Source organism: Pseudophryne corroboree, chromosome 5, assembly GCF_028390025.1.
Source record: "Pseudophryne corroboree isolate aPseCor3 chromosome 5, aPseCor3.hap2, whole genome shotgun sequence".
NCBI classification, from domain to species: domain Eukaryota; kingdom Metazoa; phylum Chordata; class Amphibia; order Anura; family Myobatrachidae; genus Pseudophryne; species Pseudophryne corroboree.
This window is the reverse complement of record NC_086448.1, coordinates 243,986,747-243,999,559: the sequence shown is the minus strand read 5'-3', so window position 1 is coordinate 243,999,559 and position 12,813 is coordinate 243,986,747. Positions and strand designations below refer to the sequence as shown.

Below are 12,813 nucleotides of genomic sequence, written 5' to 3'. Positions count from 1 at the left end.
GGAGGGTGCTACAACGTGGCGCTCCCTGATTGGCTGAAGAAACCCACTTAGACAGAAGTCAGAGTGGGTTTCTGGCAGTCGGGGAAAGGGGACCCATGTGCAAACATGGGTCCCCTTTCAGTGCGTGGCTCGGGTGTCCGTTTTTTTATTTTATTCAAGTACGTGGATTACAAATGGATGCTACGAGGAGCCTGGGACCCTGGAGCTGGTGAGTATAATTTATTCAACAGGTACCCCTTGGATTCTACTGGAGAAGAGGACCGACCTGCGTGTGAACATAAGGTAAGTATGTATGTATGTTTGTGTGGATGGATGTAATAAAACTTTACTTTCAAGGTGTGTGTGTCTTGTCTTTTTTTGGGTATTTTTTTAGTAGTAGTACTACAGGTACCAGCGGGCCCGTTTTTCCGCCGCATGCTGGTACTTGTGGTTCTCCAAGTACCAGCATGCGGGGGAGGCTTGCTGGGCCTTGTAGTACTGCTACTGAAAACAATATCTTTTCATTTTCACAAAAGGCTATCAGCCCCCCATCCGCAGCCAATTGGATGGGGGGGACAGCCTCGGGCTTCACCCCTGGCCCTTGGGTGGCTGGGGGGGGGGACCCCTTGATTGAATGGGTCCCCACTCCCCCAGGGTACCCCGGCCAGGGGTGACTAGTTGGATTTTTGATGCCACGGCCGCAGGGCACTACATAAAAGTGACCCCCGGCTGTGGCATTATCTGTCCAGCTAGTGGAGCCCGGTGCTGGTTTTAAAAATACGGGGGACCCCTACGCTTTTTGTCCCCCGTATTTTTGGAACCAGGACCAGGCGCAGAGCCCGATGCTGGTTGCTTAAATATGGGGGAACCCATGTCATTTTTTTCCCCATATTTCTGCAACCAGGATCGGCTCAAAGAGCCCGAGGCTGGTTATGCTTAGGAGGGGGGACCCCACGCAATTTTTTTTAAAGTTTTACAGTGTTTATTTAAAAAAAAAAAAATGAACCCCAGCACGGATCACACAGATCCGGCCGAGATTAATTTTGAAAAAGTCGGCAGTGTTTTGCTAATCACTTCCGTAAAAAACAGAAAAAAAAAAACGAATGACATCGACATCGGAAAACCCGAAAAGGCAAAATACGGCAGCTTAGTAAATTAGTCGTAATCAATTCAAAAAGTTGCAATTTTACACTGTCGATGTCATTCGTGATTGAACTTTGACCTTTTTCCGAAAATTACGAATGTTAGTAAATATACCCCCCAGAGTCCAAAGCTTTCTTAAAGTGCCCTATCTCCTGCGGAGCCCGTCTATTCCCCATGGTCCTGACAGAGTCCCAGCATCCTCTACGGACTACGAGAAATAGATTTACCGGTAAGTAAAATCTTATTTTTGCAGTTATACTCCTGCAGCGGCACCTCCACTATGGGTGTTTTCTTGCTACGTAGTCTCGTATTCAGCACTACAGTACATGTAAACAATACCTTGTTGTTAAATATTTGCCCTTTTCTTGTTACATACCGACTTTTCGTCCCAAAGTGCTAAATAATTGATTATATGTAATAGTTCCCTCCATATTAACTCTTATAACTTGTATACCTTCATTCCAATAGCATTCCATCAACAAATAAATATAAAGAATATATAGTGAATAATCACTTTGTTCTGGTTTTTATGCTTATGGAATACTAATAATCACATTCTACCTGTTTCTACCATTATGACATATTATTAACCTATTTATTTAAAAAAAAATCATTTCCAAAACTGCTTTATTAAAACAAAATGTTGTCATCCACATACAAACTGTAAAGCAATACAAAATACATTTGAAAATAAAGATTACACTGTAGCATACCCCAATCCACAAAAAAGCCTATATGCACAGTAAAATATGGGATACAGCCTTTTAACATATAGTGGTATATGTCCCTATATATTCCCATGCCAACAATACATCACATGTTAACATCCTGGCCTGTTCCCGTGTAATGTATTACTGGCATGGAACTATGGGCCTAATTTAGACCTGATTGCAGCAGCAAATTTGTTAGCTAATGGGCAAAACAATGGGGGTAATTCCAAGTTGATCGCAGCAGGAATTTTGTTAGCAATTGGGCAAAACCATGGCCCTCATTCCGAGTTGTTCGCTCGTTGCCGAGTTTCGCTATATTGCGATTAGTCGCTTACTGCGCATGCGCAATGTTTGCAGTGCGTCTGCGCCAAGTAAATTTGCTAAAAAGTTAGGTATTTTACTCACGGCATAACGAGGATTTTTCATCGTTCTGGTGATCGGAGTGTGATTGACAGGAAGTGGGTGTTTCTGGGTGGAAACTGGCCGTTTTATGGGTGTGTGCGGAAAAATGCTGCCGTTTCTGGGAAAAACGCGGGAGTGGCTGGAGAAACGGGGGAGTGTCTGAGCGAACGCTGGGTGTGTTTGTGACGTCAAACCAGGAACGAAACTGACTGAACTGATCGCAGTGGCAGAGTAAGTCCCGAGCTACTCAGAAACTGCAAAGAAATTTCTATTCGCAATTATGCGAATCTTTCGTTCGCAATTCTGCAAAGCTAAGATTCACTCCCAGTAGGCTGGGGCTTAGCATGTGCAAAGCTGCTAAAAGCAGCTAGCGAGCGAACAACTCGGAATGAGGGCCCATGTGCACTGCAGGGGAGGCAGATTTAACATGTGCAGAGAGAGTTAGATTTGGGTGTGGTGTGTTCAATCTGCAATCTAATTTGCAGTGTAAAAATAAAGCAGCCAGTATTTACCCTGCACAGAAATAAAATAACCCACCCAAATGTAACTCTCTCTGCAAATGTTATATCTGCCTCCCCTGCAGTGCACATGGTTTTGCCCAACTGCTAAAAAAATTCCTGCTGCGATCAACTTGGAATTACCCCCAATGTGCACTGCAGGGGGCAGATGTAACATGTGCAGAGAGAGTTAGATTTGGATGGGGTGTGTTCAAACTGAAATCTAAATTTCTGTGTAAAAATAAAGCAGCCAGTATTTACCCTGCACAGAAACAATATGACCCACCCAAATCTAACTCTCTCTGCACATGTTATATCTGCCTCACCTGCAGTGCACATGGTTTTGTCCAACTGCTAACAAATTTGCTGCTGCGATCAGGTCTGAATTAGGCCCTATACAGATGGAGCCATGCTAGTCGTGGCTCCGTCTGTGACTAGGTGCGCCCACCTTGGTGCGCCTGACTCTGTGAGCATCACCGTCTGGACGGGCTTGTGTGCCCGGACAGAGAGACGTACCCAATTCAGAGACGCGCCCAGACAGAGATGCTTACAATGGGAAGTGGCTCTGTGCACTCCCAGCGTGACTAGGCGGACAAATCGCCTAGTCACACTGGGAGTGCACGCCTGCGATCAGGCAGGCAAATATAAGGGAGGCTCCATCTGTATGTGAGACATATACCACTATATGTTCACTGCAAAAAGAAAGTGCACAGTAGGGGCGTATTGCCGCGTTGAAAATGTTGATTCTCCCCAAATTACTTTATTTGTTTAGAACTATCCCTTTGATGCTTTCCAAATATCGTTTTACTAAATTCAACTCTATATGTATTAAATATGTCTGGGGGGCAAAAAAACAAGACTCGCGCGTAAAACAATGTCTATGCCTAAAGTGGAGGGAGGCCTTGCCCACCCTGATTTGCACTCCTACCAACCAGCATGTATCCTTGCCCAGACAGGTGCATGGTTTGCTCATGATGATCTGAGATCTTGGGTCCATCTGGAACAAGGTTTAATATCACCTCTTTCCCTTGCCGATGTACTGTGGCTTCCACCTAGTGAGGGGAAAGCGGCCGTCACTAATTCCAGTGTTGTTCTGCATACATGAAAAGCGTGGCTGGAACTAGTGTAAGCGAAGTGATATTTCCCTCCCCTCTGTTGACCTCTCCCTGAAGGGTATGACTATCCTCATCCTAGGTTTGATACCTGGTTGTCCAGAGGGGTTACTTCTCTCAGGGAAGTAACGGTCGCTGGCTCCCTCTTAGCATTTCCCCTCCTCCAATCTCAATTTTCCCTGTCTCATAAGGAATTTTATAAATTCCTTCAATTAAGACACTGGCTGCAGGGATCTACACAGCAGTCCCGCGGAATATCGCCCATTCCTAAATACATACTAGAACTAATCTCTAAATCAATCAGCAGGGGTGGTACAGCAAAATGGTACCACCTCATTGTCGATTCCCAATCCCCTTCAAAATTCATATCCCAAACCAAATGGGAAGTCGATTTGAATTGCACATTCTCGGCAGAGAATTGGAGAGCTGTTTTCCAAACCGGATTTTGCCTCTCTAGATGTATATCCCACACTGAGCTATTCTAGAAACTCCTTTACCGTCTATATATAACCCCGACTTGCTTGCATGTTATGAAATCCACTACGTCTGATTTACTGTATGCTGTCAAAATTGTGGCAATGTGGGGACGCTGCTTCACATTTTCTGGTCCTGTCCTGCTATCTCAGATATCTGGACCTCAGTATCCACACTTATTACAAGGGTCCTCGGTCTCTCTGTGAATCCTCATCTGAAATTAGCCATCCTTCATGTTTATTTTGGCGACCTTTCACAAAATGACCGATATATACTGGGCCACATTCTTATAGCAACCAAAATTCTGATAGCTCGTCAGTGGCGCACCCCGGTGGTTCCCACTATTGCAGATATTGAAAATATGGTTCACTCCCATTTTGTATTTGAAACTGCAGGCACTATTTATTCCTCCTCGACATACTGCCCATGGTTACGTTGGTTTCCCTGGAGCAACTATTGGCTCTTAAAATCCCAAGAGACAACTGTTAGATCTCTCTCTGCTGCCACAAATAAGTAGGGGTTTCACTTTTTTCTTACTATTAATGTCTTTTAATGTTTTGATGTGATCATGTACCTACGGTTCCTCTACCACAAGCCACAGTATCTTGTTGATTTTCTGTATTACATGACTATAATAATTTGTATCGGAACCTTACTCTGGTTTCGTAATCTTTTGTATGACCTTGTATGATATTGAGTGTACTTCCCGATTCTTCTCCTTTTCTTCCATTTCCTTATTTCTGTACCCCCCACCCCCACCCCACCTGTTTGCTAAAATTCAATAACATTCTATATGAGAAAAAAAAAGTGCACAGTAAAATATGGGATACAGCCCAAACATAACAATCTAGACCCACAACAACCCCTTACCATAACAGACTAACAAAACAGGTAAACAGGTTTAATTAAAGTGTTTATGTGCCATGATATTTGTTCATGTAAAAAGTAGGCATGTGTAAAACTATTTTGAATGTTGGTCATTTTTTTTCGCAGTGATTCTTTCACCCAAATCTTTGAGGCAGTGCTTTAAATAAGAGAGTTTTACCTCTACTTTACTCTCCTCACTCGAACTTTCTGGGACTTTGATGTTCCTCTCCCCTTCCACGCTGTCGTTGGTAAGTTCTATTATGTCTATGTGGGAAGAAGACAAAAATATGTTAATTAATACATTTTTTACCCTTGCACCCACACGTGACTAGCCGTATGTGCTCAACATGGACACTGCTGGATATGGATATCACTTGATGTACCTCTGATGTATCCCCAGTGGTGCAAGTGTGTGGGTACGGGTGGGTATGGCGTACCCTTAAGAATTTAGCCATGGGTACGCTGTACCCACACCGACGGGCCGCCGCACCTCGCCGCTCCCTCCCTCCGCTGCTCACCGCCGCTTCCCGACGTTCATCGCCGCTGATGTGAGGGGAGGAGAGCACAGCCTGCGCCTCTCCTGCCCCTCAGTGTCTTCGTTTAATTCAGCGCCGCCCGTGAGCCAATCAGAGCTCGCGGACCGGCAGCCGAGGCTGACGGACCGCAAGCTTTGATTGGCTCACGGATCGGCCCTGAATTGAACAGACACAGCCACACCCGCCGCCCGCCGGACACTGAGGACGCCTCCCCTCACACACAAGACAGCAGCGGTGAGCAGGGGAGCGCATACCTGGCACTGGGGGCATGTATATCTGGCAATGGGGGCATGTATACCTGGCACTGGGGGCATATCTGGCAAAGGGGGGACATGTGTATCTGGTACTGGGGGCATACCTGGCACTGGGGGCATGTATACCTGGCACTGCGGGCATATCTGGCACTGGGGCATATCTGGCAAAGGGGGGACATGTGTATCTGGCACTGGGGGCATATCTGGCACTGGGGGCATATCTGGCAATGGGGGCATGTATACCTGGCACTGAGGGCATATCTGGCACTGGGGGCATATCTGGCAAAGGGGGGACATGTATATCTGGCACTGGGGGGCAAATCTGGCACTGGGGGCATATCTGGCAAAGGGGGGACATGTGTATCTGGCACTGGGGACATGTGGCACTGCGGGGACATATGTATCTGGCACTGGGGGCATATGTGGCACTGCGGAAATATGTGTATCTGGCACTGGGGGGCATGTATATCTAGCACTGGGGGCATATCTGGCAATGGGGGGCATGTATATCTGGCACATTGGGCATATCTGACACTGAGGGCATATCTGGCACTGGGGGGCATATCTGGCAATGGGGGATATCTGGCACTGGGGGCATATCTGGCAATGGGGGGACATGTGTATCTGGCACTGGGGCATATCTGACACTGAGGGCATATCTGGCACTGGGGGGACATGTGTATCTGGCACTGGGGGCATTTCTGTATCTGGCACTGGGGGCATATCTGGCACTGGGGGGACATGTGTATCTGGCACTGGGGGCATTTCTGTATCTGGCACTGGGGGCATATCTGGCACTGGGGGGACATGTGTATCTGGCACTGGGGGCATTTCTGTATCTGGCACTGGGGGCATATCTGGCACTGTGGGTGCATTTCTGTATCTGGCACTGGGGGGCAATGTATATCTGACACAGTGGGGGCATTTTTGTATCTGGCACTGTGGGGCAATGTGTATCTGGCACTGTGAAGCAATGTGTATCTGGCACTCTGGGGGCATTTGTGTATCTGGCACAGTGAAGCAATGTATATCTGGCACTGTGGGGCAATGTATATCTGGAACTGTGGGGCAATGTGTATCTGGCACTGTGAAGCAATGTGTATCTGGCACTCTAGGGGCATTTGTGTATCTGGCACAGTGAAGCAATGTATATCTGGCACTGTGGGGCAATGTATATCTGGCACTGTGTAGCAATGTGTATCTGGCACTGTGGGGCAATGTATATCTGGCAATGTGGGGCAACTTGTATCTGGCACTATTGGGGTCATATGTGTATCTGCCCCTCCCCCCGTATGTGTATCACGCCCCCATTTTCATTGGCCATGCCCCATGTGGCATTTGACAACACCCATTTTTTAACGCGCGCGCCTTCGGCGCGCGCACACAGTACCCATAAGACTTTTTTCTACTTGCACCACTGTGTATCCCTCTTGTGATAAATATCATCTAGAGATGGCAAGATAAGGGGTATATTCACCAAAGGATCCAGGTACAGTATATGAGTGTGTGGTAAAGACTTCTTCATTTTTGTATTTACTTTCTGTGACTTCTTTTATCTTCCCACAGGCACTGACACTGGAATCTTCCACTTGTCTTCTATGACTTTTCATTTCTGCAAAAAATAGGACATTACAGTCAAGTGCATATATCCATCATCAAAGAAAAGTTTATTGACAACAATATCAAAACTTGTTTTACTCACTTTTCTTTATTATTCCGATAATTGTCTTGTGCTGTTCTTTGGGGGTAATTCCAAGTTGATCGCAGCAGGATTTTTGATAGCAATTGGGCAAAACCATGTGCACTGCAGGGGAAGCAGATATAACATGTGCAGAGAGAGTTAGATTTGGGTGGGTTATTTTGTTTCTGTGCAGGGTAAATACTGGCTGCTTTATTTTTACACTGCAAATTAGATTGCAGTTTGAACACACCCCACCCAAATCTAACTCTCTCTGCACATGTTATATCTGCCTCCCCTGCAGTGCTCATGGTTTTGCCCAATTGCTAACTTTCTTGCTGCTGCGATCAACTCAGAATGAGGGCCTTTATGTTTCAAGTCAGACCATCTTTTTTGGAGTTGGTACTTGTTGCGTATTTTACCAAATTTCTCACAAATTTATTTTACTAGGCGAAGCATGACAAGTTCTTTTCTGTAGTTTGATCTTTGATAACTTCTCCATGAACAATCTTAGTCCTGTTGATACATAATTTTGACCATGAGCTCTAACTCAGCAGATGGCTGTGCTTTTTAAATTCTTATCTCTTGTTTTCCTCCATCCCCCATACCGCTATCTGCAACCTTCTTTTGCAATTTATTACAGCTGGTATCCTCCCCCCTTCCATGTTTTCTTGAACCTCTCCCCCCAGCATGGCTTCTCGAGGTCTGTCTTGCTGTTGTGTAGCATCTAGGATGTGCATGGGCCGTTGATTCAATCAGAATGGACCAATCACATTGTTTTGTAGGACATCGTCAATAAAGAATCTTCATTCAGCATTACCAGGATGTTCGTTCCATCCCGTAAAGAATAGATTCATAATATGCATTTTTGCTCTTGGTGAGTATGAGCATACTGTTTTCAACTTTTATAATGATTCCGTCAATGTGCTGACTGATTTATATAGTGTGCTTGACAACATAGATTGCTTTATAACATTGTAGATGGTGTCCATCTAAATATCTATAAATGTTAAAATATATGTGTGTATATTTTGTAAGCAATGAATGCAGAAAACACTTTGTTGCAATTAGAACTGTGTATTGTGTATTCTAAAACATATAGATAAAGCACACTAGTGTATCTAGGTTTTGCTATTAAAAATTGGATCAGTTTGCAGTTTTTAAAAGTCTCCTAAACTGTTTTTGGATATTGGACATATTAGCAACCAATTAAGAATTGTTAAGGACTATACAGCTTTATGTTTTATATAAATTGTTCAGTCATGTGCTTCATGAGTACCTACTGCTTATTTTTAAAGAATACTTTTTACACAGATTTTCATAAAAATGGCAGCGAAAAATGTGAAATGCCTTAGGAATTCAAAATCCAGAGATTAGTCTAATAGACAACAGAGGGCTGTAGTGCTGGAGGAACTGTTGAAGGTCAGCCTGCCATTCTACCCTGTGGCAAATGCTGACTGGGTATGGCAAAAATTGCCAACATGAGGTCAGTGTTCAAGAAGAAGCTAAAAAAAAAGGGAATCATCTATAAAATCAGGGGCAGAAGTTATGGTTCTTTAATCTCCTGGTGTTCACCGTCGACCAGGAGCTGCCTAGGCTGTCCATCGCCAATCTACCTTTGGACTTGGGTGCCTTGGCTTTGGCGTCTACCACCCCTGAACTGGAGGAGTTTACCTTAAGTGATGTAAGTACACAGTAAATAACAAAGGGGGTCATTCCGTGTTGTTCACCCGTTGCTGATTTTCGCTATGCTGCGATTTGTTGCTAAATGCGCATGGTACGCAGCGCGCATGCGCTTAGTTATTTAACTAAAAACTTAGCAGTTTTGCTGTTGTTCGTGTGGCGCTTGTCAGTCGCACTGCTGATCGGTGAGTGATTGACAGGAAAGGGGCATTTCTGGGTAGTAACTAAGCGTTTTCCGGGAGTGTGCTAAAAAACGCAGGTGTGTCAGGGAAAAACGCGGGAGTGGCTGGAGAAACGGGGGAGTGGCTGGCCGAACGCAGGGCGTCAAACCAGGAACTAAACGGACCGAGCTGATCGCAATCTAGGAGTAGGTCTGGAGCTACTCAGAAACTGCAAGAAAATATTTAGTAGCAATTCTGCTACTCTTTCGTTCGCTATTCTGCGAAGCTAAGATACACTCCCAGAGGGTGGCGGCCTAGCATTTGCAATGCTGCTAAAGGCAGCTAGCGAGTGAACAACTCGGAATGAGGAACAAAGAATGCACATTTCAAATGTTTTTTTTTATTTTTATAAAAAACAAACTCAAATATCCCAATATAAATGTAAAGGTAGCACGTGATAAATCCATTAGAGTCTATTATGTCATCCTGCCATGCAACTCTGCCTACACTATTAAAGTACTGCAAGTACTCTTCCCTGGTCATTTTAGCCGGTACACTACAATTTCTAATTAGATTATTCTGCAATGGAGTTAACCCTATTGCCTCCTCAACAGTTTCACAGTTATCCATGGTAGAAACTGTGGGGTGTGCTTTATGTGATTCATGGCATAGATAGTTGTGCAGGACACAACATGCCATAGTCACTTTGTCCATTTTGTCTAATCGCAAATTAATGGCAGTATGAAAAAATGCTAAATTTGTTGCTTAGTATGCCAAAAGCATTCTTTACCACTCTCTAGCTAAGGACAATCTGTAATTGAAAATTCTTTTTTCACTATTATGTGCACTGTGAGGGTTGGGTTTTACGATGTTTTCATGCAATCCAAAAGCATCATCAGCCACAAACACAAAGTTTAGGAGGTGTGTATTCTGTGTACATTTTCGTAAGTTCAGTCCATTGGTTTTCAGTTACTCATGGAACTTGATCTTTTCCAGTGCATCGCCATCAGACATTTTTCCATTTTTTCCAATGTCCACAAAGATAAATTCATATCTAGCATTGGTAATAAAAAAATACTAAAGAAGACTTTATAATTGTAGAAAAAGGAACCACTATTAGCTGGTGGTATAATACGGATGCGTCCACCGTCTATGTCTCCTCCACAATTGGAAAAATTCCATTGTTCCTCAAATTCTTTCACAATAGCCTGCCACACTTCAACACTATTAGGGAACTGAAAGATACAAAGAAAAATGTTGTTACAAAAATTTACATATTTGTTTATTGATCAATAATTTTAGGTTTTTTTTACAGTCTTCTCTGCCCGTAGATGAGGGAAGTTTGCAGACACTAGAGCCATCGCCAGGGCTTCCATCACCTGTCCTCTGATCTACCCCCATCACCAGCACCCAGTAGCCTCACAGCTGCCTGAAGTAGGCCCCAGGAGAGGACGTGAAATGCCACATCAGGGTTGGAATACGTCTAAACCTATGACTCCTCAGTTCCTTGAGTTAGCCAATCGGCTCATGGCAATTGATGAGGATGAATAGGACCATGTGGGGAGCACCGTCACCAAAAAGCTAAGAAGCATGGATACTGCAATGAGGGCAGAAGAAGAGAGGATTATGGGGGATCATTTATACTGGCCAGTGTTGGTACCCTTAACAGACACATCCAGTTAACAAATAACCGCCTATGCCTCACCAGGAAGTCAATCCTATCTGACCTGCACCTATCCCACAACCATGCCATATTATCTTGATCAATATCCCACTATCCCCACTTTGAAATGTGGCCACCATCCCCTTCTGTGCACCCATGCCCCCCACCAATGATAGTAGTGGCTTCTTCATGGGTTTGCTCCCTCCCAACCTGCCCCCTGATAGCATGCACTATCAAAATCTTTAATAGTGCAGTTTTTCTATATAATAATAATAATTATTATAGATGTATATATATATATATATATATATATATGTTTATACTTTAGCTATACAGTATATAGTCTTTTTTAAAGTTATTATGTGAAGTTATATTTAATATTTTAAAACAAGTTGAGATTTATATTACAATTTAATTGAAATTATATATTTGTATATATTTATTTATATTGTAATTCTTGTTTCAAATAATTCATAATTTGTTAAATTAATAAAAGAAAAATAGTTTTAAGTACTGTATAGGTCATTTGTATTTACCTTCATGTATTTGTCCTGCAGAACTTGAGTAATTTCAACTTTAAACTTTTTTAACAGGTAATTTCAACTTTAAACTTGTCATTTATTTTATACTGTCTGGACATGGCTACTAATAACAAATGCACAGACAAAATTCTTAAAGCGATGTGTGCAAATGCTAGGAGCTTAGGAGACAAAAATTCCAGAGCTAACTGCAATAATGACAAGGGATAACCTGGATTTTGTGGCAATTACAGAGTCATGGTGCAATGAGAATCATGACTGGGACATAGCTATACCAGGATACAATTTATTTAGGAAGGATATAATAGGAAGAATAGGAGGAGGGGTAGCAATGTATGTGAAAAAAGCATAAATGCTACTTTAATACAAAATATTGAAGACAAAACTGAGGCCCTTTGGGTCACCATAGAAAGGACATTATTCGCATTGGGGTGATCTATAGACCACCAGGCCAGGGGCAGGATTTGGACAGGAACTTATTGTTGGACATCACTAAAATGGCTTTAAAGGGAGAAGTCATAATCATGGGAGACTTTAATTTACCTGATGTAAATTGGGAGGGGTCTTTTGCAAATTCAGCTACAAGTGGCAAATTTCTATATTCCTTACAGGGAGCATCTCTCAAGCAATTGGTGAGGGAGCCCACTCGCAAAGACTCAATATTAGATTTAATTCTTACAAATGGTGATAAGATATCTGACACATATGTGGGTGAGCACCTGGGATCCAGTGATCATCAAGCAGTATGGTTTAGTATAAAGACAGGATCCAACTCCTGTCACACAAAAACAAAGGTGTTGGATTTTAGAAATGCTGACTTTGCAAAAATGGGGAGATGTTTAAGTGATTCACTGGCGGACTGGAGGAACTTGGAAGGAGTGCAGGAGAGGTGGGAAAAACTGAAAAGTGCAATACTAAGTGCAACAGACCTTTGTATCAAAAGGGTTAGGAAAAGCACCAGGAAAAGGAAACCAGTGTGGTTCACAAAAGAAGTATCAACTAGTGTGAAAGCAAAAAAGATGGTTTTTAGGAAATACAAACAGACTCAAAATAATAACGACAAAGAGGTGTATCTGGACAGACGGAAGGATGCTAAGAAAGTGATAAGACATGCC

At 43.3% G+C, this 12,813-nt stretch overlaps 2 long non-coding RNA genes across 3 annotated transcripts in view; one reads left to right on the top strand and one right to left on the bottom strand.

Annotated features, from left to right (window-relative positions):
• The window catches only part of LOC134928964 (uncharacterized), an 85,807-nt gene extending 80,365 nt beyond the window's left edge, over window positions 1-5,442 (bottom strand). The window contains exon 1 of the long non-coding RNA XR_010178167.1: window positions 5,363-5,442. This is a non-coding gene — a long non-coding RNA (uncharacterized LOC134928964). The remainder of the gene's footprint in view (window positions 1-5,362) is intronic.
• The window catches only part of LOC134928963 (uncharacterized), a 130,507-nt gene extending 119,130 nt beyond the window's left edge, over window positions 1-11,377 (top strand). The window contains exons 3-6 of one of the 2 annotated variants that reach the window (XR_010178165.1): window positions 5,311-5,432; window positions 8,296-8,529; window positions 8,967-9,336; window positions 10,812-11,377. This is a non-coding gene — a long non-coding RNA (uncharacterized LOC134928963). The remainder of the gene's footprint in view (window positions 1-5,310; window positions 5,433-8,295; window positions 8,530-8,966; window positions 9,337-10,811) is intronic. The other variant, XR_010178166.1, reaches the window with a different exon arrangement.
• The last annotated feature ends 1,436 nt before the right edge of the window (window positions 11,378-12,813 follow it).